Source organism: Oryx dammah, unplaced genomic scaffold, assembly GCF_014754425.2.
Source record: "Oryx dammah isolate SB20612 unplaced genomic scaffold, SCBI_Odam_1.1 HiC_scaffold_10, whole genome shotgun sequence".
Classification (NCBI taxonomy): domain Eukaryota; kingdom Metazoa; phylum Chordata; class Mammalia; order Artiodactyla; family Bovidae; genus Oryx; species Oryx dammah.
In genome coordinates this window covers 79,549,017-79,574,915 of record NW_024070194.1, presented here as the reverse complement: position 1 = coordinate 79,574,915, position 25,899 = coordinate 79,549,017, and the positions used below count along the sequence as shown (strand labels likewise).

Sequence of the window (25,899 nt, the reverse complement as noted above, 5' to 3'; positions counted from 1 at the left end):
GAATTTTCTAGTCATACCAGTATTTCATTTTCCTTAACTTGATGGGTTCACTGGGGAATGAAATTCTGTAACTCTTTGTATTAATGCAAAGGGAAAAATAAATAAATAAAGGATAAAAGAGACAGCTGCAGGTAAGGAGCACAGTTTTGAAATGGAGGAGTCAAGAGAGTGTGGTGGTTGGTGGAGACACCTGATTCTGGACAAGTTTCATCTGGAAGGAACGGGCCAAGAAGTCCTGTCTAATGGAAGAAGCTACCAGGGGCTCTGCAGTCAAGCAAAGGCAGAGAAGAAAGGGAGAGCCCGAAATAGGGCGCCTGCATGAAAATAGGCCCATGGTTGGGCCTAAAGCCCCTCAGAGCATTCGTACCAGGGTTATCTTTGTTGCCTCATCTCTCAGTATCATTTCCTAGGGATTCCATTTGCCACCACTCAGAATCTCTTGTAGTTATAAAATGCATTGTGCTTGTTTATTTGTTTTTCAATATTTGCTTAGCTATTTTAGAAAAAATATCCAATTGGGAGCTGTTTAACATATCTGACTATAAACATGTTTTGACATGGTGCTCACTATGTACAGACACACGTAACACATCAACAGAATTGTTACTGAGGCGGACCCCGTTGTTCCTTCTACAACAGATTAGAAGGGCCAGATTCCTCATCCAGAAGAGTTGGTTGAAATACAATTTGCCTTATTACTTCTATTTGAAAATACATTTTAAACAAGCCAAACAGATATCATATGGCCTGTCAGTAACTTGACATTGAAGAACAATATATGATTTGTATCTTGTTTCTAGTTTTCACACAATGATGTTAATTCCTCCCTGACTTTACCTTTGCTGTTTGTCATGGGTGGGACATTTAATTATTCATTTTCTTTCTTTTCTTCCACTTGGTACACTCCAAACTAGGTTAAAACTAAAACAAACAACCAATTAAATTTAAACTAAAATACCTCCATTTAAGTGAAGATTTTCCCAGTAACCCCAGGAAAATAAATCTCCGTCACTATGAGTTCATATGGTTTGGTTCATACCCCTAAACATCCCACTAATTTTATATTGTGGCTATCCCCCTGTCTCCTCCCATTAAACCACAGGCTCCTCAAGTCAGGTCCTGGAATCTGCAGCCTCTAGAACTTCTAAGGCATTTATCTTAAAAATAAATGCCTTAGAAGTTAAATACTTAAGCAGTTGTAGGTCAAACTGGAATTTATTCACATTGTAAACTTTCATCCATATGTTCAATTTTGGATTGCAGTAATGAAAATGGTACCTGGCTTTGCTAGGGCTACCCTAAATTTTAGTCAATTAAAATACTTTACTACATTAAATAATTACATCAATGTAATGATCTTTTTAAAGGGGATAAATATTCTTTATTAGAACTGAGGCTTCCCTGGTGGCTGAGACAGTAAGAATCTGCCCCACAATGGGGGAAACCTGGCTTTGATCTGTGGGCTGGGAAGATTCCCTGCAGAAGGGAATGGCAGCCCACTCGAATGTTCTCGTCTGGAGATTTCCATGGGTAGAGGAGCCATGGGTACAGTCCATGGGGTGGCAAAGAGTTGGACACGACTGAGCAAGTAACTTTTTTCATTATCTATTAGAAGCGTTAATTAGATTTTCCCACTTTGTTTTATTGAAGAGAGCCACAGTTTTAAACATGCCAGTGCATGCTTCACTTTACTTAGTGTGTGGATATATATGACTGTATTTGTGTTCCAAACAAGTACTAAAAACAAAACAAAACAAACAAACAAACAAAAAAGAAATCTTTAATTTTGGAAAAGAATAAATGACATCACCCCAAAGTGATCTCTTTGTCACAATAACTAAAGTGGCTTTCCTTGATGTCCAATAAAAATAAGAAAGACCATACAAGTACACTATATTTAAAACAATGGGGTTGAGAACAAGGTGGTGGAGGAGTAGGTGATGTGGACGTGGAGTCAGCTCTCTCCACGGATACACCAGGAGCACACCTGCAGACACAGAAGTGCATGCAGAACGCCAGCTGAGAGCAGACAGGAGCACCTGACCAGCGGACAAGAATATATAGAGTCATGCAAAACTCGGTAGGATGAAGGAACTGGGGGGGAAACAGGAGTGTTACTAGGCCTGGACCTGCTCTCGGCAGGAGGGGGAACCGAAGCAAGGGTCTGACCCCACATCAGGGCAACCGTCTGAGTCAGAGGAGAAACATTTAAGGCTGAGAGTGAAACAGCTGATCAGTGGCAGCCTAAATGCAATGAGATTGAGACAGTCCTTGCCACAGCCATACATACCCAGAACAGGGACACAGGTCTCCTAGTAGGTGAAGTGGCTGGGAGCTGGAGTTTGGGGATTGTGGAGCAATCCCAGGGCAAGGGCTGCTGTTTACTGCAGAAAGATGGAACGAGGGAACGTGAGGGAGGAGACAGGTGGGGAATGCCTGTGGAGGACAGCCAGGCAGCCATGGAAGCAAGGCGATACATGAGTCATGTGTAGGGGGTGGAGCCATCACCATAGCCTCTCTCTCCCCACGAGCCAGTATCAGCAGCTGAACAACAGAGAGACTGGCCGATTAAGCACCTGATACACTGACCTACAGAGTAGGACCCTACCCAGGGTCCTCCTTGAAGTGCCTAATGTGCGGATCTAAAGACTAGGACCCCCAGCAGGACCCCAGGCAAGGGAGCCCTCTAAATGCCTGAATGGGCAGAGCTACAGAGAAAGACTAGGCAAAGAGGCCTTCTGATCACCAGCTCCCAGAGGCTTGAAAAAAGACTTTGACAGGGTCATAACTCCAGTGGCTGAGCCAGTCCGTGTCCCTGCACACGTGGTCCCCGTGACTCCAGCAGCTGCGCCACCTTCACACTCAACCCTCACTGGGGAAGAGCTGCCGCAGGGAAAAAAAAAAAAAAGTCTTGTGTCTATACATGCATGGTCCCTTAGGTCATTTCCAACTCTTTGCAACCCTGTGGACTGTGGCCTTGCAGTCATCTCTGTCGGGGCGGGGGGGTGGGGGGTGGTTCTCCAGGCAAGAATACTGGAGTGTGTTGGCCAATACTGGTTGCCATAACCTTCTAGAACACTGTATTTCCTGTTGCCCTAGCTGCCAACTCCCCCTGAGTGCCTGGTGCTGCCAGAAACCCTGAGATGCAAGCAGCTGTACCACCTCCGCAACTGGCCCTCACAGGGGCAAACACAAGTTCTCCAGGGCAGCCTCGGGAGCAAACTCCAGTGGACGACCCACATGAAGAGGTGGAAATAAAACCACAGTTGAAACCCAGGGGCAGTGTGGCTAAGGAAGAAGACCTAAAACCTTCCCACCATCTGTACAAGCTGCAGATTAAATTCACACGATCAACTAGGCAGACTCTGTGTTGCACAGAATATATAAAAGGTCATTGAGAGCTCCCACAAAAGAAAATGCACTGGTTCTGATAGCTGTGGACATTGGAGGCAAGAACACACAGGAGTATGACCAGGTTAGAATCTGAGCTGCCCTCACAGCAGGTTCAGAGACCAGCACAGTATTGGAGGGCATCCTAGGGAGGTGAGGTGGACTGTGACTCCAGGCAAGGGAAAGGATTCCTGACAGCAATGACTTAAGAAAAACACTTATTATTCTTATGATTTGACTTCTTCTGTAGATTCTTTTAATTTTTTTCCTTTTTTTCTTCCCTGCCCCCTTGTTGTATTTGTTGGTTTTATTGGCACTATGAAATCTAATTAAGTTTTGAGGTTTTTTTTAAATCATATTTTTTCCTGTTATAAACCTCTACCTCTTGCAGTTCTGTGGAGTTTTCCTTTTGTTTCTTTCCTCTTCCTTTTTTTTTCCTTTCCTCATTTTTTTAAATTTTAAAAAGCTATTATTAATTTTTCTACAATTATTCCTTTGTTTTTCCTACTGTTCTTTTCCCCTTGAACTTAATCTTTAATGTATATGAATCTTCTTTATCTACCTCTATTTAGCTTTGCATATTTATTCTTTCTTTATTTTCTTTCTTTACTTTCCTCTCAACATATTTGTTAGTTGTGTTTTCATTATTTTATTCCCCAGTTGCCATCTTGCTTTAGTTTTGTTTTCCAGTTTGTGCTTTAGTTAGTTTTGTTCTAAACCAGTAGATATAATTTTTGGTTTCCTTTAGTCACTGGGTCAACCTATTGTACTTTATTTTTGTTGGACTGTTTTGATTTTGCTTATTGATATATATGTATATATCTATTATTTTAATTATTATTTGCCTGATTTTGTAACTGCTATTTGTTTGGGATTCATCTTTGGTTTCTCATTTTGGGTATGTGTTTTAATCTCACTTAAAGCCATAGAAAACCACTTGTGGAATCTTCCTTCTTGACCAGAGATCAAGCCCTGAGCCTGTGGAGTGGGAACCCTGACTCCAAGACCTTAGAATACCAGAGAACTTACCCTGCTGCTGCTGCTGCTGCTGCTGCTGTGCTAAGTCACTTTAGTCGTGTCCGACTCTGTGTGACCCCATAGATGGCAGCCCACTAGGCTACCCTGTCCCTGGGATTCTCCAGGCAAGAACACTGGAGTGGGTTTCCATTTCCTTCTCCAATGCATGAAAGTGAAAATTGAAGGGGAAGCCGCTCAGTCGTGTCCAACTCTTTGCGACCCCATGGATTGCAGCCTACCAGGCTCCTCCATCCATGGGATTTTCTAGGCAAGAGTACTGGAGCGGGGTGCCATCAAACTTACCCTAGGGAGCATCAAATAGTGAGAACTCACACAAAGGAAGCCACTTGAATACAAGACCCGGCATCACCCAACCACCAGTAAGTAGCACCCTGTGCAGGTCGCCTCATCCAAACAACAAACAAAACAAAAATACAAACCCAGTAATCGGCAGACAGGATTACCACCTCACTCAGCCTTGCCCATCAGAGGCGGGGGGTGGGGGTGGGGGGGAACTCAGCATAAATCACACCCTATATGAAGCTTAAACAAACCACTGCACCAACCATAGGGGGACAGAAACCAAAAGGAAGAAAGAATTCAACCTTGAAGCCTGTGAAAAGGAGACCTCAAACACAATGAGTCAAAAAAAAATAATAATAATAGTAATGAAAAGGCAGAGAAATACTGCACAAATGAAGGAATTAGATAGAAACCCAGAAGTCCAAGTAAATGAAGAGGAAATAGGCAAATTACCTGAAAAAAATAATTCAAAATAATGATAGTAAAGATGATCAAAAACTTCAAAAACAAAATGGAGAAAATGCAAGAATCAATTAACAAAGACATAGAAGAATTAAAAAATAAATATACAGAGACAAACAGAAGAATTACTGAAATTAAAAATACTCTAGAAGGAATCAATAGCAGAATATCTGAAGCAGAAGAGCAAATCAGTGAACTGGAAGATGAAATGGTGGAAATAACTTCCAGAGAGCAGAACAAAGTAAAAAGAATGAAAATAACTGAAGATAATCTCAGAAACCTCTGGGCCAATATCAAACACACCAATGTTTGAATTATAGGGGTCCCAGAAGAAGAAGAGAATAAGAAAGGGTATGAGAAATTTTTGAAGAGACTGTAGTTTAAAATTTCCCTAACATGGAAAAGAAAATAGTCAATCAAGTCCAAAAGGCACAGAGTCCCATACAGGATAAACCCAAGGAGAAACATGCCAAAGACACATACTAATAAAACTAACAAAGTTTAAACACAAATAAAGAATATTAAAAGCAGCAAGGGAAAAGCAACAAGTAACATACAAGGCAATCCCCATACGTTTAACAGCTGATCTTTCAGCAGAAAATGCTGGCCAGAAGGGAATGGCAGGATGTATTTAAAGTACTGAAAGGGAAAAATCTACAACCAAAATTACTCTACCCGGCAAGGATCTCATTCAAAATTGATGGAGAAACTAAAAGCTTTTCAGACCAGCAAAAGTTAAGAGAATTCAGTACCACCAAACCAGCTTTGCAACAAATGTTAAAGGGACTTATATAGTCAAGAAATACTAGAGAAGAAAAACAATCTACAAAATCAAAGCTCAAACAATTAAGAAAATGGCAATAGGAACATACAAATCTATAATTACTTTAAATGTAAATGGATTAAATGCTCCAAACAAAAGAAACACATTGGCTGAATGGATAGAAAAACAAGACCCATATATATTCTGTCTACAAGAAACCCACTTCAGACCTAAAGACACATATAGACTGAAAGTGAGAGGATGGAAAAATATATTCCATGCAAATGGGAAACAAAAGAAAGCTGGAGTAGCAATCCTCATATCAGACAAAATAGACCTTAAAATAAAGAATATTACAAGAGATAAGGAAGGACACTACATAATGATCAAGGGATCAATCCAAGAGGAAGACATAACAATTGCCAATATCTATGCATCCAACATAGGAGATCTCAATACATAAGACAAACACTAACAAACATAAAAGGAGAAATTGACAGTAACACAATAATAGTAGGAGACTAACACTCTACTCACACCAATGGACAGATCATCAAAACAGAAAATTAATAAGGAAACACAAGTCTTAAATGATACATTAGATGAGATGGATTTCACTGATATCTTCAGGACATTCCATCCAAATGCAGAAGAATACACCTTCTTCTCAAGTGCATATGGGACATTCTCCAGGATAGACCACATCTTAGGTCACAAATCAAACCTCAGTAAATTTAAGAAAACTGAAATCGTATCAAGCATCATTTCTGACCACAATGCTATGAGACTAGACACTAATTACAAGAAAAGAACTGTAAATAAACACAAACAATGGAGATTAACCAATATGTTTCTAAATAACCAACAGGTTACTGAAGAAATCAAAAGGGAAATTAAAGAATATCTAGAAATAAATGAAAATGAAAACATGACAATTATGGGAGGCAACAGAAGCAGTTCTAAGAAGGAAGTTTATAGCAATACAATCCTACCTCAAGAAACAAGGAAAACATCAAATAGACAACCTAACTTTACAGCTAAAACAACTGGAAAAAAGAAGAACAAAAACTCCCCAGAATTAGCAGAAGGAAATAAATCATAAATATCAGGCCAGAAATAAATGAAAAGTAAATGAAAGAAATAATAGTAAAGATTAATAAAACTAAAGGCTGGTTCTTTGAGAAGATAAACAAAGTTGACAAACCTTTAGCCAGACTCATCAAGAAAAAAAGAGAGAAGAATCAAATCAACAAAATTAGAAATGAAAAAGGAGAGGTTACAACAGACAGTGCAGAAATAAAAGGATTATGAGACTATTATAAACAACTATATGGCAATGAAATGGATAACCTGGAAGAAATGGATAGGCTCTTAGAAAAGTTCAACCTTCCAATACTGAACCAGGAAGAAATAGAAATTATGAACAACCCAATTACAAGCACTGAAATTGAAGCTGTGATCAAAAATCTCCCAAAAACAAAAGCCCAGGACCAGATGGCTTCACAGGAGAATTCTATCAAATATTTAGAGAAGAGCTAATGCCTATCTTTCTAAAACTCTTCCAAAAAAATTGAAGAGGATGGAACACTTCCAAACTCATTCTATGAGGCCACCATCACCCTGATACCAAAACCAAAGACAGCACAAAAAAAGAAAACTACTAACCAATATCACTGATGAGCATAGATTCAAAAATCCTCAGCAAAATTTTAGCAAACAGAAGTCAACAGAACATTAAAACTCTCATACACCATCATCAAGTTGGGTTTATTCCAGAGAGGCAAGGATTCTTCAGTATATGCAAATCAATCCATGTGATACACCATATTAACAAATTGAAAGATGAAAACCATATGATAACCTCAACAGATGCAGAAAAATCCTTTGACAAAATTCAACACCCATTTATGATTAAAACTCTTCAAAAAATGGGCATAGAAGGAACCTACCTCAACATAGTAAAGGCCATATATGATAAGCCTACAGCAAACATTATTCTCAATGGTGAAACAGTGAAAGCATTCCCCCTAAGATCAGGAACTAGACAAGGGTGTCCACTTTCACCACTATTATTCAACATAGTTTTGGAAGTCCTATCTACAGCAATCAGAGAAGAAAAAGAAATAAAAGGAATCCAGATCAGAAAAGAAGTAAAGTTCTCACTGTTTGCAGATGACATGATACTCTACATGGAAAATCCTAGATACTATCAGAAAATTACTATAGCTAATCAGTGAATTTAACAATGTTGCAGGACACAAAATCAATTCACAGAAATCGCTTGCATTTCTATATACTAACAATGAAAAATCAGAAAGAGAAATTAAGGAATCAATCCCACTCACCATTGCAACAAAAAGAATTAAATATCTAGGAATAAACTTACCTAAGGAGACAAAAGAACTATACACAAAAAAAATTGTAAGACACTGATGAAAGAAACCAAAGATGACATAAATATATGGAGAGATATTCCATGTTCCTGGGTAGAAAGAATCAATATTGTGAAATGACTATACTACCAAACATAGTCTGCAGATTCAATGTGATCCCTATGAAATTACCAGTGGCATTTTTCACAGAACTAGAACAAAAAAATTCACAATTCATCTGGAAACACAAAAGACCCCGAATAGCCAAAGCAGTCTTGAGAAAGAAGAATGGAACTGGAGGAATCAACCTTCCTGACTTCAGATTGTACTACAAAGCTACAGTCATCAAGACAGTATGGCACTGCCACAAAAACAGAAACAGACCAATGGAACAAGATAGAAAGCCCAGAAATAAACCCACATACCTATGGGCACCTTATTTTTGACAAAGGAGGCAAGAATATACAATGGGGCAAAGACAGCCTCTTCAATAAATGGTGCTGGGAAAACTGGACAGCTATGTGTAAAAGAATGAAATTAGAGCACTTCCTAACACCATACACAAAGATAAACTCAAAATGGATTAAAGATCTAAATGTAAGACCAGAGAGTATAAAACTCTTAGAGGAAAACAGAGGCAGAACACTCAATGACATAAATCAAAGCAAGATCCTCTATGACCCATCTCCTAGAGTAATGGAAATAAAAACAAAAGTAAACAAGTGAGGCCTGATTAAACTTAAAAGCTTTTGCACAGCAAAGGAAACTATAAGCAAGGTGAAAAGACAACCCTCATAATTGGAGAAAATAATAGCAAATGAAACTGACAAAGAATTAGTTTCCAAAATATACAAGCAGCTCATACAACTCAATACCAGAAAAACAAACAACCCAATCATAAAATTTGAAAAAGACCTAAACAGACATTTCTCCAAAAAGACATACAGATGGCTAACAAACATATGAAAAATGTTCAACACCACTCATTATTAGAGAAATGCAAATCAAAACTACAATGAGATATCACCTCATACCAGTTAGAATGGCCATCATCAAAAACTCTACAAACAATAAATGCTGGAGAGGGTGTGGAGAAAAGGGAACACTCTTGCACTGTTGGTGGGAATGTAAATTAATACAGCCACTATGGAAGATGGTATGGAGATTTCTTTAAAAGTTAGGAATAAAAACACCAGATGACCCAGCAATCCCGCTCCTAGGCATATACTCTGAGGAAACGAAAATTGAAAAAGACACATATATCCCATTTTTTATTGCAGCACTATTCACAACAGCTAGAACATGAAACAACCAAAGCGACTTAGCAGCAGCAGCAGCAGCAGAACATGAAAGTAACCTAGATCTTGTCCATTGACAAGATGAATGGATAAAGCAGCTGTGGTACATATACTCAGTGGAATATTAGCCATAAAAAGGAATGCATCTGAGTCAGTTCTAATGAGGTGAATGAACCTAGCACCTATTTATTATACAGGGTGAAGTGAGTCAGAAAGAAAAAGATAAATATTGTATTCTAACACATATATACGGAATTTAGAAAAATGCTACTGAAGAATTTATCTACAGGGCAGCAGTGGAGAAACAGACATAGAGAATAGGCTTATGGACATGGGGAGAGCGGAGAAGAGGGTGAGATGTATGGAAAGAGTAACATGGAAACTTACATTACTATCTATAAAATAGATAGCCAACAGGAATTTGTTGTACGGCTCAGGAAACTCAAACAGGCATCCTGTATCAACCTAGGATTGGGGGTATGGGGAGGGAGATGGGAGGGAGGTTCAAAAGGGAGGGGATATATGTATACCTATGGCTGATTCATGTTGAGGTTTGACATAAAATAACAAAATTCTGTAAAGCAATGATCCTTCAATTAAAAAATAAATTAAAAAAATAATGTTTTACCTAAATGTCCATTGACAAAGGAATGGATGAGGAAGATGTGGTACATATACATAATGGAATATTACTCGGCCATTAAAAAGAATGAAACAATGTCAGTTGCAGCAACATGGATGGGCCTAAAGACTATCATACTAAGTCACACAGTGAAAGATAAATATCGCATGATAGTACTTACATGTGGAATCTAAAAAGACGACACAAATGAACAGATGTTACAAAACAGAAACACACTCACAGGCTTCAAATAACAAACTTATGGTTACCAAAGGACAAAGGGGAGAGGAGGGATAAATTAAAAGCTTGGGGTTAACATATCCCTTGATTCCCTGGTGGCTCAGATGGTAAAGAATCTGCCTGCAATGTAGTAGCCCCAGGTTTGAGTCTGGGGTCAGGGGGATCCCCTGGAGAAGTGAATGGCTCCTCATTCCAGTATTCTTGCCTGGAGAATTCCATGAACTGAGGAGCCCTAATGTGCTATAATCCTTGAGGTTGCACAGAGTGACACTTTCACTTTTTCACACTTCTTATGTACTCTACTACATATAAAATAAGACATCAACAAGGATCTACTGTATAGCACAGGGAACTCACTCAGTATTCTATAATAACCTATATGGGAAGAGAATCTGAGAAAGAACGGATACACACGCACACATATATATGTATAACTGAATCACTTTACTGTACACCTGAAACTAACAGAACATTGTATATCAACCACACACCAATATAAAATAAAAATAAATTTTAAATTTTAAAAATAAAAGTTTTAACGGCCTACTCCAACATGGATTTTTATTCCCTTGAATAGCTAATCAAGTGTTTGGACCAATTGGACCATATATGTGTTCAAATGTCTGTTCTTGAATTCCCCGCCTTTGAGGTAACTAACCATTGCTAAGAGCTTGATATTGTTCTTTCCAACTTTTTCTTATGCTTATTCTGAAATGTGTATATATTGTATATAAAATTTAAATTATAAAATGGTGTCTGGCTACACGTATTGGACTGAAACTTGATTGCTCCATTTAAAAAATATACATCTTTGCAGGTCATTATTTGTGTACCTACTTATGATTGCTGAATATTAGCAACCTTTTTAACATTGGCAAACTTTTTTCCAACTTGGTAAGTAGAAAACGCTATTTCATTTCACTTTGCATTTTGAAAATTACCTGTGCATTTAAATATTCATAGAACAAAATGCTTTAACCTATAATAGAAAATGTATTCAGAATTCAGATGTTTCTCAGAAACCCTATATCTAAAAATTTCTTAGAACACTTTCCTTGAGAGACTTTTCTTAAATTTTTCTCTATTTTTAATTTCTATGGATTGCTCATATATTCTGAGATTTATAGGCCAATCCTCTCAGCCTAGGAGGAAGACATTCTATGGAAAAAAATAATTGTTTTAAAAGTATACTAGAAATTAATATTTCAAAATATATATATTGTAAAACCCAAGTACCATTGGTCACCAGATGGTCTGAGGGCATCTCATGTGTCAGACATCATTGCATTTAAGGCCAAAGTTAGCTCTTAAAACTTGCAGAATTATTGTTGTTGTCATTGTTCAGTTGCTAAGTCATGTCCGACTCTTGTGACTTTATGGACTGAGACACACCAGGCTCCTCTGTCCTCCACTATCTCCCAGAGTTTGCTCAAGTTCATCCATTAAGTCGGTGATGCTATCTAACCATCTCATCCTCTGCCACTCCCTTATCCTCCTACCCTCAGTCTTTCCAATGAGTCGGCTCTTCACATTAGGTGGTCAAAGTATTGGAACTTCTGCTTTAGCAACACTCCTTCCAATGAATATTCAAGGTTGATTTCCTTTAGGTTGACCAGTTTGATCTCCTTGAAGAATTATAGCTAGAGAAAAGTAGGTCAAGGCTTCCCAAACCTTAATGTATTCGTGAATCACTGAACATCTTAATAACATCCAGATTTTCAGTCAGTAGTTCCAGGCTGAGGCCCAGTATTCTGCATTTCCAAAAGCTAATAGGTGATGCTGCTGCTGCTGGACTAAAGACCACACTCTGAGTTGAGAAGGTATTAAAGACCTCAACTAGTTTAGTTCCTCATTTAACTTACACAAGAGAATGAATAATATACCTTGATATCTGTATTTTAATTTAAAGAAATGCATAGAACTTGCTTATATATTTCAAGCTAACCAATATCTTTTTGTGTGACAAATAATATTTGAACAGACTGTAATAAGTAGTGTAACATCTGTAAATTTTAATGTCTTATTCTTTGTAGGTCATTCAAACTGCCATCTACACATGCATAACAATGAAATTTTCATAAACAAGCCAAAGTATCCAAGAGGCATGGAGAGTTATAGTGCTTTAATAAGTCATGTATTATGACATTGTAACCTCAGAAAAGATAGACTTCCTAACTCTAATGCTCAACCTTGAAGAGGATAAACATGCTGTTCAACAATATAGTGCCAATACTTGTTGAAATGCTTTTGGAGCTTGAAATTTAGAGCTGCCAAAAATGTCTAATTATTAAACAGAAAAATATTCCTTCATGATGCCTTTGCCAACCAACCACAAGAATTTTTGCCATTGTTGCAAAATTGACCATTGCTTTGCTGGTCTCTTGGCAGTCCACCATGGAGCATCTTTTATTTCCTGAGTGAAGAACTTTGTGAAGTCAGCTTTCTTCTAGCTTTGACCAGATGATTTCTCTCTCCACCATGACACCCTGTCAATACTTGACTTGCCACACTTACAGAATTCTGCATATTACTTGCTCTTACTATGTGCAAAGTTTATCCTATTTCATCCTTTGATTAATCTCAGCAATTGCATCTCAGCTGCTCTGTATTCTCAACGTTGCCCATCCAAGAGCTGTGAATAGCAATAGGCATTTGTCTGAATCCACAAATCCCACAAAATCTATAGCCACTGACATAAATACTGTACACCCCAAGGAAATGTGGAAATTTACGGAGAAGAACCATCAAGTGAGGAATGAGGAAAGTTCTCAAAATCTAACAACAAGAGCCAGAAGTTAAACGTTTTTTCATTTCTTTACAAATGGTTAATTACTTGCCAGTAGTGAATCAGGAGTAACAGTCTGGTTTTCAGATGTTTACACCTTTGTTCCTTGGAAGCCAAGATGAGATCATGATGGTGTCAGAGAGCAATTGAGCTGGGAAGGTGTATGAGGAGATATTGGAAAAGGAGAAACGGGAAAGTCATTCTAGAATGTGGACCTAAGAAGTAATAGCCTTCCCAGAAAGCTGAGCTGGACAGGATGTGTATGCAGGAAGTTACTTTGTGCAGTTCCATCCTAAGGAATTGGAGTGGGAGCTGGGAAACGGTAAAACAAAGTATTACAAAGCCGAGCACCACCTTGGACAATTGTGGCTCAGTCCTCCAGGGGGCGCTCTAATAAATTATTCAAAACAATACACCTTAAGCTTGTCTAGCAGAAGGACAAGCAAGAAATAATCCATCAGCTTTCTTCTCCTATTGGTCAAGAATTGCCCCAGAATGTAGTGCATGACCTTGCACTTTCAGTATTGTCCACACTTCAGAACAACTGAGTGGTTTCCAGAAAGCATCTTAAAAGATGGCAAAAGAGAAGCTGCGTGGCAGGAAGGCTGAGATAGTTGCTGTGGTTGGTGCAAGTGGCTGTCAAGTGACACCTTCACCAAGCTGGCTGCTGTAAAAATGCGGGTAGAAGGATGTGATCTGGGGCACAAGAAGTTGCTGACACCAATGCTTAGAAAGACATGAGGCTAATGCAAATCGGTCTGCTCTGGAAATAATGAACACAGGAAAATACCCATTCCTCTAACAACAGTCAGAGACAGGGGCACACATACCAAAGGAAAGTCAGAAAGGGAAACTAGTTGGGATGCAGAAGAAGCCAGGGCATTGGGGTGTTGCCTTTGCCTAGGACCAAATTCCACTTTCTCTGTGCTTCAAATACACTGACATCTGGATGGGAGTTTTTCTGTCTGTTCACGTTTTTGGTATTTGGTTGCTATTTATTTTAACTTTTCATCTCTGGCAGAGTGATGCCATCTGCCATTCATCTTTTTATCATCACATAAATTACTTTAGGTGCTTTGAGTTCTGTGTGATTTAGGGAAAGCCCTCCGCTTTTCCTGCTTTTGACCTATTTTAGTTTGAGTTGCTCTAAAAGCTGACGCTGAGGCAAGGATGTGGCTACAAGTAGTTTATTTGGGAGGTGACGGAGGAAGTGCAGCAAGGGAGGGGGTACTGAAATGGGGAGGAAAGGCAGGAAGTGTGTGTGCGGGAGCTTATTATCGGGGTCTCAGTCTTGCAGGAAGTGTGCGAAGCTCGGGTGTCTCTGCACCAGCTCCAGTTCATTGGGTGAAGGTTGCTACTGGGAACATTAAATCCATGGTGCTGGCTGGCATGCAGGCAGAGCAAGCTCCCTTAGTGCCTAATAAGCCTCCAGGCAGAGATGCCAGTGGAGAGGTATGGATGATTGAGGGGGTGGGGGGTGGACGGTGTGAACTACAGCTGCAGTCAATCTGGGAGTTTGCTGAAAGGACGTGGATTGGGGCACCAGTAGCCTTTACTGTACGCGCTGAGGTTATTCTGCAAAGGGCAAAATGTCCAAACACAGAGAAAAACAGCATTAACAGTCTCCTGCTGGTAACAAGGTGGAAAGAATAGTAAAGTGTTAGAGGCAGTTTAACTCAGCTTTGAAACTGAAATTACTTATTAAACTTTACAAAAACTTCAAGATGGCATTAGATCCGCTTAATGAAAATCTCCTTTACCATGACTAAAGAACTAACTGGGAAAGCAGCCAACATCAAGTTTATGGCTCTGGTTTATAAATGAAAAGCCTCACCAAACTATATTAAATAATCAGCCCTCAGCTCTTCCTATATGAACACAGGAAACACTGCAGGGTGTGTGATGCTACTGTACTGGTCATTACTCTGAACCACTACCAAGGTGGAGCCAGTCTAAGTTGAAAATGGTTTTGCTACTCTTTTCTCCATCCAATGCTTTCTGTTGGAAAAGCCAGATGACAACATATGAAAACTCGACTTGACTTGAATGGAGTGAGGACAGAAGCCTGGACAGAGCCCAGAGGATTGGCTAAGAAGGAATTACTCTCAGTGGTTTTACAGATTAAAATTTTAATCCAATTCTTTATTTCCTTTTACTAAAAATACACACACACACATACCTGGGCCCTGGCCTTAGAGTGGTCTTTGCTTTTGGTGCATTGTAGCTTATTCTAACCCAAATCCTTACAAGATGCAATGCTGGAAAACACATTCCCCTCTGCCTGTGCTCTGCCCTAACACATTTCTGGCTTGTAGCTGGACGAGCTCTTGTGGGTTTAGATGTTTGAGCCTTGGAGCCATCAGTACCAGGCCAGGGGCTCTGTGTCCTCGGGCAGAAGATGGATGTGAAGTGCAGCACTCCCTCCTTTCTAACGGCCTCCATTCAGGCTCTTGGCCGCGGAGACAAAGCAGTGCTGCAGGCCTTTGAATGCCTGTGCATAGAGGTTCTTCCTCCAGGGGCTTCCGGGGGTCCTGGATGCCTGCATACACCTGCCCTTGGCCATGACCTTGGCCCCACAGGCCACCAGACGTCCAGGGAAGACACAGGTCCATTTCACTTACACTCTATACCACTCAGTTCCCTGACATGAGTAAACAAACCAGTGTTATCAGAAAACATGAAGATAGTCAAAGATCACCCCTTATTACACCCCCATGACTCTAATTTGACAGCAATCTTTGCTTGTTTTACGGAGTGTTTTTATCCCAATTTTAATTAGTAAGTAATCTCTTTGGCATTTATAGTCTATTCAATCACATTAAAAAGAAAACATGAAAATAAAACCCACTGGCATTATGCCTAACAAGCAGCAATAATAAAGTAGATATTAAGCTCAATGCAAATATAATGAATAAAATATTTTCAAATTCACTATAGCAACAACTTGCAATATTAACAACACAAAGTGATAGAGGAAGGTTTATTTTAGGAATGCAGGAGTAGTGTAAGAATAGGACGTGAATAGAGGACTGTTCAAAACACCCCCAGGGCTCCCATCTTACCTCCTCCCTTCCTCTCTCCCATCTGCTCAGGCTGATACAGCCATTCTGGTTTCCCATTGCTCTTCCTCAGACACCCCAGGTGGGTTTCTGCCTCAGAACCCACAGTTCTGCCTAGAAAGCTTGCCTCCCAAGTATCTGCCTCAACTTTGTCAAGTCTCAAATGCCACTGTCTCACCAAAGCCTACTCTGATCACCTCCTTAAAATTGCAGTCCTTTTCCAGTTCCATTAGGATGGCTATTATCAAAAATAAAAATTAAAAAACCACCACCAACAAAACAATAAGAAGTATATTTATGCTAAATCACTAGATTAAAGAATAAATGAGCAAAAAAAATCTTAATCATTATTGGAAAGTATTCAATAGAATGTATTAGTCACTCCCAATTTTAAAAATTCAAAATTAGGACTTTGATAAAGGAGACTAACTAAATTTGACATAATGCTTACAGGGAAACTATGACAAATATTAATGCTAAAATGTTAGGAGTGTCCCATAAAATAAGGCAATAATTCCACAAATCCCCATTATTCAAAATAATCTAAAGAATCTTAGAAAAAAATATTAGCAAAAACTGGAAAAAATTCTAAGATTTTACATTAAAATTCAAAATAATGAAATAAAAATATGTAACAGGTATATGAGAAAATTGCAAGGTGTCTAAAAGTAAAATAAACACACACAAGCACAGACATTTCAATGTGCTAACAATGATCTATATAAAGATCTCACTCAAAACAGCAACAAAATTATATTTTTCCACCCCCAAAAACTTAAAATGTATTAAAAAGTAATATTTAAGGGAAGAAAAATAGGTCTAAATGTATAAAGGTAAATAATATGGAAATAATGTCAATCGATAGAATGTAATAGTCACAAAATCAAATGAATACTGACACAGAGAGATGTCAGTTAGAGATTGAAAAATTTTCTAAAAATCAAGCAGGAGAAAATTTCATATAACATGATTCTCTCATATTTTATGTGAGAGAAGTTTGTACATATATGTGTGTATCTAAATGCAATTAAAAGTTCTCAATAAATATGAAAGTACTCATTATACTACTCACATTTTATTTTTATTTATATGTAAAAAAATGCTTATTATACCAAAGGATTTATGATCCACAGAGGAAAGAGACTGAGGGAAGAAAAGAGTGGAGAATGAAAACGGACATTTTTTACTTTTCAGTTCAGTTGCTCAGTCATGTCTGACTCTTTGTGACCCTATGAACCGCTGCACGCCAGGCCTCCCTGTCCATCACCAGCTCACAGAGTCCAACCAAACCTATGTCCATTGAGTCAGTGATGCCATCCAGCCATCTCATCCTCTGTCATCCCCTTCTCCTCCTCCCCTCAATCTTTCCCAGCATCAGGGTCTTTTCAAATGAATCAGCTCTTCACATCAGGTGGCCAAAGTATTGGAGTTTCAGCTTCAACATCAGCCCTTCCAATGAACACCCAGGACTGATCTCCTTTAGGATGGAGTGGTTGGATCTCCTTGCAGCCCAAGAAACTCTCAAGAGTCTTCTCCAACACCACAGTTCAAAAGCCTCAGTTCAGCTCTCAGCTTTCTTTATAGCCCAACTCTCACATCCATACATGACCACTGGAAAAAACCATAGCCTTGACTAGATGGACCTTAGTTGGCAAAGTAATGTCTCTGCTTTTTAATATGCTGTCTAGGTTGGTCATAACTTTCCTTCCAAGGAGTAAGCGTCTTTTAATTTCATGGCTGCAGTCACCATCTGCAGTGATTTTGGAGCACCCCAAAATAAAGTCTGACACTGTTTCCATTGTTTCCCCATCTATTTCCCATGAAGTGATGGAACTGAATGCCATGATCTTAGTTTTCTGAATGTTGAGCTTTAAGTCAACTTTTTCACTCTCCTCTTTCACTTTCACCAAGAGGCTTTTTGGTTCCTCTTCACTTTCTGCCATAAGGGTGGTGTCATCTGCATATCTGAGGTTATTGATATTTCTCCTGGCAATCTTGATTCCAGCTTGTGCTTCTTCCAGCCCACCATTTCTCATGATGTTGTCTCCATATAAGTTAAATAAGCAAGGTGACAATATACAGCCTCAATGTACTCCCTTTCCTATTTGGAACCAGTCTGGTGTTCCATCAGACCAGGAAAGCAGTCTATTGGACTGCAAGGAGATCCAACCAGTTCATCCTAAAGGAGATCAGTCCTGGGTGTTCATTGATAGGACTGATTTTGAAGCTGAAACTCCAATTCTTTGGCCACCTGATGTGAAGAGCTGATTCATTTGAAAAGACCCTGATGCTTGGAAAGATTGAGGGCAAGAGGAGAAGGGGACGACAGAGGATGAGATGGTTGGATGGCATCACCAACTTAATGGACATGGGTTTGGGTGGACTCCTGGAGTTAGTGATGGACAGGGAGGCCTAACCTGCTGTGGTTCATGGGTCGCAAGAGTCGGACATGACTGAGCGACTGAACTGAACTAAACTGCTGTTCCAAGTCCAGTTCTAACTGTTGCTTCCTGACCTGCATATAGGTTTCTTAAGAGGCAGGTCAGGGGGTCTGGTATTCCCATCTCTTTCAGAATTTTCCACAGTTTATTGTGATCCACACAGTCAAAGGCTTTGGCATAGTCAATAAAGCAGAAGTAGATGCTTTTCTTGAACTCTCTTGCTTTTTTGTTGATCCAGTGGATGTTGGCAATTTGATCTCTCATTCCTTTGCCTTTTTTAAAACCAGCTTGAACATCTGGAAGTTCACGGTTCACATATTGCTGAAGCCTGGCTTGGAGGATTTTGAGCATTACTAGCATGTGAGATGAGTGCAATTTTGTGGTAGTTTGAGCACTCTTTGGCATTGCCTTTCTTTGGGATTGGAGTGAAAACTAACTTTTTCCAGGCCTGTGTCCACTGCTGAGTTTTCCAAATTTGCTGGCATATTGAGTGCAGCACTTTCAAAGCATCATCTTCCAGCATTTGAAATAGCTCAACTGGAATTCCATCACCTCCACTAGCTTTGTTCATAGTGATGCTTCATAAGGCCCACTTGACTTCAGATTCCAGGATATCTAACTCTAGGTGAGTGATCACACCATCGTGATTATCTGGGTCATGAAGACCTTTTCTGTACAGTCTTCTGTGTATTCTTGCCACCTCTTCTTAATCTCTTCTGCTTCCATACCATTTCTGTCCTTTATTGTGCCCATCTTTGCATGAAATGTTCCCTTGGTATCTCTAATTTTCTTGAAGGGATCTCTGCTGCTGCTGCTAAGTCACTTCAGTTGCGTCCGACTCTGTGTGGCCCCATAGACTCTGTGTGACCCCATAGGCAGCCCACCAGGCTCCTCTGTCCCTGGGATTCTCCAGGCAAGAACACTGGAGCGGGTTGCCATTTCCTTCTCCAATGGATGAAAGTGAAAAGTGAAAGTGAAGTCGCTCAGGCATGTCGGACCCTCTTTCCCATTCTATTGTTTTCCTCTATTTCTTTGCATTGATTGCTGAAGACGGCTTTCTTATCTCTCCTTGCTATTCTTTGGAATTCTGCATTCAAATGGGTATATCTTTCCTTTTCTCCTTTGCTTATCACTTCTTTTCACAGCTGTTTGTAAGGCCTCCTCAGACAGCCTTTTTTTTTTTTTTTTACTTTTATTCTATACATTTTTACAATTAGTGATTTTTTTTCTATTTCTTTTTTATTTTTTAAACTATGAAAGTATAACACATACAGGAGACTTGGAAAATACAGAACAAAGTTACGTATAGTTCCACTATATATTACAATTAATTTTTTTAGTGGATGAATTAATATTTTTAGTTGGAGTTTCAATATCAAACTCTAAAAACTTGATAGAAATAATATACAGAAAAGTATAAGAATATAGTAAACTTGATAGACACTATGAATCTATTCAACATAATTAAGATTAACTGAATATTTTATTTTTATTTTTATTTTTTTTGACCAAGCGTGGCACACATGCCCAGAGTGAATATTTTATGATACACATTACTTGAGTAATCTATAAGAAGAAAATAAATACAGAAATTGTTTCCAAAATGAAGAAAAAATGCACAAAGCAAAAGTATTATATTTGGTCAGCATTTAAGCACCAAATTATCATTTCTATATCCCGGCATCTACCATAATGAATTAAATTCTTGCTGCTCAAAGTAGCTAGAAGTTCTTGCAAATAGCAATGGCAATACCTGGGAGCTGGCTAGAAATGCAGAATCTTAGGCCTCACCTCAGATCAGCAGAATCTGTATTAAATCCCCAGGCAATTGTTGAGTGCGTGGAAGTTTCAGTAATGTTGCTCTAAAGCATTAAGCATTTTGATTTCTGCTTTAATCATTGAAAAAGAAACTGTTTAAAGGTAAAGCATTTTAATTTTTTCCTATTATGTGAAAAATGAAAGTACCTTCAAATATCAGAGACAATTTGTAAAGATAATTCTTTCACAATATTAAAAATATTTTAAATGTTAAAATGTTAAATACAAAACTGAATTTTTCAGTATCTAGAGAAGCAAGATAACTGAATAAAAACAACAGAAACCAATATTAGCACCTTTCAAGGAGAGTAAGTTGAACTTTGTAAATTGTAATTTTTCCTGCATCAAAAATCATTGTTTCCAGAATTGAAAAAGACATGTGTACCCTGATGTTCATTGTAGCACTATTTACAACAGGTAGGACATGAAAGCAACATAGACGTCCATTTACAGATGAATGAATAAAGAAGCTGTGGTACATATATACAATGGAATATTACTCAGCCATAAATGTTAGTTGCTAAATTGTGTTCAAGTCTTTGTGATCCCATGGACTGTAGCCTGCCAGTGGAATTCTCTAGGTAAGAATGCTGGAGTGGGTGGCCGTTGTTTTCTGCAGGGGATCTCCCTGATCCAGAGATCGAACCCAGGTCTCCTGCAATGCAGGCAAATATTTTACCATCTGAGCCATTAGGGAAGACTCAAAATGAGTTAGTCACTAGGTCATGGTATTAGCCATAGAAAGGAGTGAATTTGAGTCAGTTCAAATGAGGTGGATGAGCCTAGAGCCTATTATACAGAGTGCAGTAAATCAGAAAGAGAAAAACAAATATCGTATACAAGTGGAGCTACCCTGCGTCCGAGGTCAGGGGCGGCGGCCGGGAGGAGACACCCCGCGTCTGTCTGAGGTCAGGGGTGGTGATCCTGAGGAGCCACCCTGAGCCCGAGGCCAGGGGCAGCAGCTGGGAGGAGCCACCCACACCCGAGGCCAGGGCCAGCGGCCGGGAGCAGCAACCAGAGGAGTGGTGGCTGCACAGGCACAAGAGGGCCTAGAGGAGCTATCTCACGTTGAAGGTCAGGAACTGCGGCGGTAAGGAGATACCCCTCCTCCAAGGTAAGGAGATACCCCTCCTCCAAGGTAAGGAGCAGCGGCTGTGCTTTGCTGGAGCAGCCGTGAAGAGATACCCCACGACCAAGGTAAGAGAAATCCATTTAAGATGGTAGGTGTTGCAAGAGGGCATCAGAGGGCAGACACACTGAAACCATACTCACAGAAAACTAGTCAATCTAATCACACTAGGACCACAGCCTTGTCTAACTCAATGAAACCAAGCCATGCCTGTGGGGCAATCCAAGATGGGCGGGTCATAGTGGAGAGGTCTGACAGAACGTGGTCCACTGGAGAAGGGAATGGCAAGCCACTTCAGTATTCTTGCTTTGAGAACCCCATGAACAGTATGAAAAGGCAAAACGATAGGATACCAAAAGAAGAACTCCCCAGTTCATTCAGTTCAGTTCAGTCGCTCCAACTGAACCGTGTCTGACTCTTTGCCACCCCATGAATCACAGCACGCCAGGCCTCCCTGTCCATCACCATCTCCCGGAGTTCACTCAGACTGATGTCCATCGAGTCAGTGATGCCATTCAGCCATCTCATCCTTGGTCGTCCCCTTCTTCTCCTGCCCCCAATCCCTCCCAAATTCAGAGTCTTTTCCAATGAGTCAACTCTTCACATGAGGTGGCCAAAGTACTGGAGTTTCAGCTTTAGCATCATTCCTTCCAAAGAAATCCCAGGGTTGATCTCCTTCAGAATGGACTGGTTGGATCTCCTTGCAGTCCAAGGGATTCTCAAGAGTCTTCTCCAACACCACAGTTCAAAAGCATCAATTCTTCAGCACTGAGCCTTCTTCACAGTCCAACTCTCACATCCATACATGACCACAGGAAAAATCATAGCCTTGACTAGAGGGACCTTAGTCAGCAAAGTAATGTCTCTGCTTTTGAATATGCTATCTAGGTTGGTCATAACTTTTCTTCCAAGGAGCAAGCATCTTTTAATTTCATGGCTGCAGTCACCATCTGCAGTGATTCTGGAGCCCAAAAAAATAAAGTCTGACACTGTTTGCACTGTATCCCCATCTATTTCCCATGAAGTGATGGGACCAGATGCCATGATCTTCGTTTTCTGAATGTTGAGCTTTAAGCCAACTTTTTTGGAGACTCTTTTACTTTCATCAAGAGGCTTTTTAGATGCTCTCCACTTTCTGCCATAAGGGTGGTGTCATCTGCATATCTGAGGTTATTGATATTTCTCCCAGCAATCTTGATTCCAGCTTGTGCTTCTTCGAGTCCAGCGTTTCTCATGATGTACTCTGCATAGAAGTTAAATAAGCAGGGTGACAATATACAGCCTTGACATACTCCTTTTCCTATTTGGAACCAGTCTGTTGTTCCATGCCCAGTTCTAACTGTTGCTTCCTGACCTGCATACAGATTTCTCAAGAGGCAGGTTAGGTGGTCTGGTATTCCCATCTCTTTCAGAATTTTCCACAGTTTATTGTGATCCACACAGTCAAAGGCTTTGGCATAGTCAATAAAGCAGAAGTAGATGTTTTTCTGGAACTCTCTTGCTTTTTTGATGATCCAGTGGATGTTGGCAATTTGATCTCTGGTTCCTCTGCCTTTTCTAAAACCAGCTTGAACATCAGGGAGTTCACGGTTCATGTATTGCTGAAGCCTGGCTTGGAGAATTTTGAGCTTTACTTTACTAGCATGTGAGATGAGTGCAATTGTGCGGTAGTTTGAGCATTCTTTGGCATTGCCTTTCTTTGGAATTGGAAAGAAAACTGACCCAGGTCATTAGGTGCCCAATATGCTACTGGAGACTAGTGGAGAAATAACTCCAGAAAAAATGAAGGGATGGAGCCAAAGCAAAAACAATACCCAGCTGTGGATGTGACTGGTGATAGAAGCAAGATCCAATGCTGTAAAGAGCAATATTGCATAGGAACCTGGAATGTCAGGTCCATGAATAAAGGCAAATTGGAAGTGGTCAAACAAGAGATGGCAAGAGGGAACGTTGACATTCTAGGAATCAGGAAACTAAAATGGAATGGAATGGGTGAATTTAACTCAGATGACCATTATATCTACTAGTACGGGCAGGAATCCCTGAGAAGAAATGGAATAGCCATCGTGGTCAACAAAAGAGTCCGAAATGCAGTACTTGGATGCAATCTCAAAAACAACAGAATGATCTCTGTTCATTTCCAAGGCAAACCATTCAATATCACGGTAATCCAAGTCTATGCCCCAACCAGTAATGCTGAAGAAACTGAAGCTGAACGGTTTTATGAAAACCTACAAGACCTTTTAGAACTAACACCCAAAAAAGATGTCCTTTTCATTTTAGGGGACTGCAATGCAAAAGTAGGAAGTCAAGAAACACCTGGATTAACAGGCAAATTTGGCCTTGGAGTACAGAATGGAGCAGGGCAAAGGCTAATAGAATTTTGCCAAGAAAATGCACTGGTCATAGCAAACACCGTTTTCCAACAACACAAGAGAAGACTCTACACATGGACATCACCAGATGGTCAACACCGAAATCAGATTGATTATATTCTTTGCAGCCAAAGATGGAGAAGCTCTATACAGTCAACAAAAACAAGACCAGGAGCTGACTGTCGCTCAGATCATGACTCCTTATTACCAAATTCAGACTCAAATTGAAGAAAGTAGGGAAAACCACTAGCCCATTCAGGTATGACCTAAATCAAATCCCTTATGATTATACAGCGGAAGTGAGAAATAGATTTAAGGGCCTACATCTGATAGAAAGAGTGCCTGATGAACTATGGAATGAGGTTTGTGACACTGTACAGGAGACAGGGATCAAAACCAGCCCCATGGAAAAGAAATGCAAAAAAGCAAAATGGCTGTCTGGGGAGGGCTTACAAATAGCTGTGAAAAGAAGAGAGACAAAAAGAAAAGGAGAAAAGGAAAGATATAAGCATCTGAATGCAGAGTTCCAAAGAATAGCAAGAAGAGATAAGAAAGCCTTCTTCAGCGATCAATGCAAAGAAATAGAGGAAAACAACAGAATGGGAAAGACTAGAGATCTCTTTAAGAAAATTAGAAATACCAAGGGAACATTTCATGCAAAGATGGGCTCGATAAAGGACAGAAATGGTATAGACCTAACAGAGGCAAAAGATATTAAGAAGAGGTGGCAAGAATACACGAAGAGCTGTACAAAAAAGGTCTTCATGACCCAGATAATCACGATGATGTGATCAGTCATCTAGATCCAGACATCTTGGAATGTGAAGTCAAGTGGGCCTTAGAAAGCATCACTACGAACAAAGCTAGTGGAGGTGATGGAATTCCTCCACTGTTTCAAATCCTGAAAGATGATGCTGTGAAAGTGCTGCATTCAATATGCCAGCAAATTTGGAAAACTCAGCAGTGGCCACAGGACTGGAAAAGGTCAGTTTTCATTCCAATCCCAAAGAAAGGCAATGCCAAAGAATGCTCAAACTACCGCACAATTGCACTCATCTCACATGCTAGTAAAGTAATGCTCAAAATTCTCCAAGCCAGGCTTCAGCAATACGTGAACCGTGAACTCTCTGATGGTCAAGCTGGTTTTAGAAAAGGCAGAGGATCAAGAGGTCAAATTGCCGACATCCACTGGATCATGGATAAAGCAAGACTGTTCCAAGAAAAACATCTACTTCTGCTTTATTGACTATGCCAAAGCCTTTGACTGTGTGGATCACAATAAACTGTGGAAAATTCTGAAAGAGATGGGAATACCAGACCACCTAACCTGCCTCTTGAGAAATCTGTATGCAGATCAGGAAGCAACAGTTAGAACTGGACATGGAACAACAGACTGGTTCCAAGTAGGAAAAGGAGTATGTCAAGGCTGTATATTGTCACCCTGCTTATTTAACTTCTATGCAGAGTACATCATGAGAAACGCTGGACTGGAAGAAACACAAGCTGGAATCAAGATTGCCGGGAGAAATCTCAATAACCTCAGATATGCAGATGACACCACCCTTATGGCAGAAAGTGGAGAGCATCTAAAAAGCCTCTTGATGAAAGTAAAAGAGTCTCTGTAAAAGTTGGCTTAAAGCTCAACATTCAGAAAACAAAGATCATGGCATCTGGTCCCATCACTTCATGGGAAATAGACGGGGAAACAGTGGAAACAGTGTTAGACTTTATTTTTGGGGGCTCCAGAATCACTGCAGATGGTGACTACAGCCATGAAATTAAAAGACACTTACTCCTTGGAAGAAAAGTTATGACCAACCTAGAT

The 25,899-nt window shown here is 39.8% G+C and overlaps 2 long non-coding RNA genes across 2 annotated transcripts in view; both read left to right on the top strand.

Moving 5' to 3' along the window:
- LOC120869189 overlaps positions 1-17,373 on the top strand; it is a 30,330-nt gene extending 12,957 nt beyond the window's left edge. The window contains exon 2 of the long non-coding RNA XR_005722462.1: positions 12,501-17,373. This is a non-coding gene — a long non-coding RNA (uncharacterized LOC120869189). The remainder of the gene's footprint in view (positions 1-12,500) is intronic.
- On the top strand, positions 1,574-10,157 carry LOC120869188. Its single transcript, XR_005722461.1, has 4 exons — positions 1,574-1,588; positions 2,320-2,324; positions 5,405-5,413; positions 10,043-10,157. It is a non-coding gene; the product is annotated as an uncharacterized LOC120869188 (long non-coding RNA).
- Positions 17,374-25,899: the final 8,526 nt, after the last annotated feature.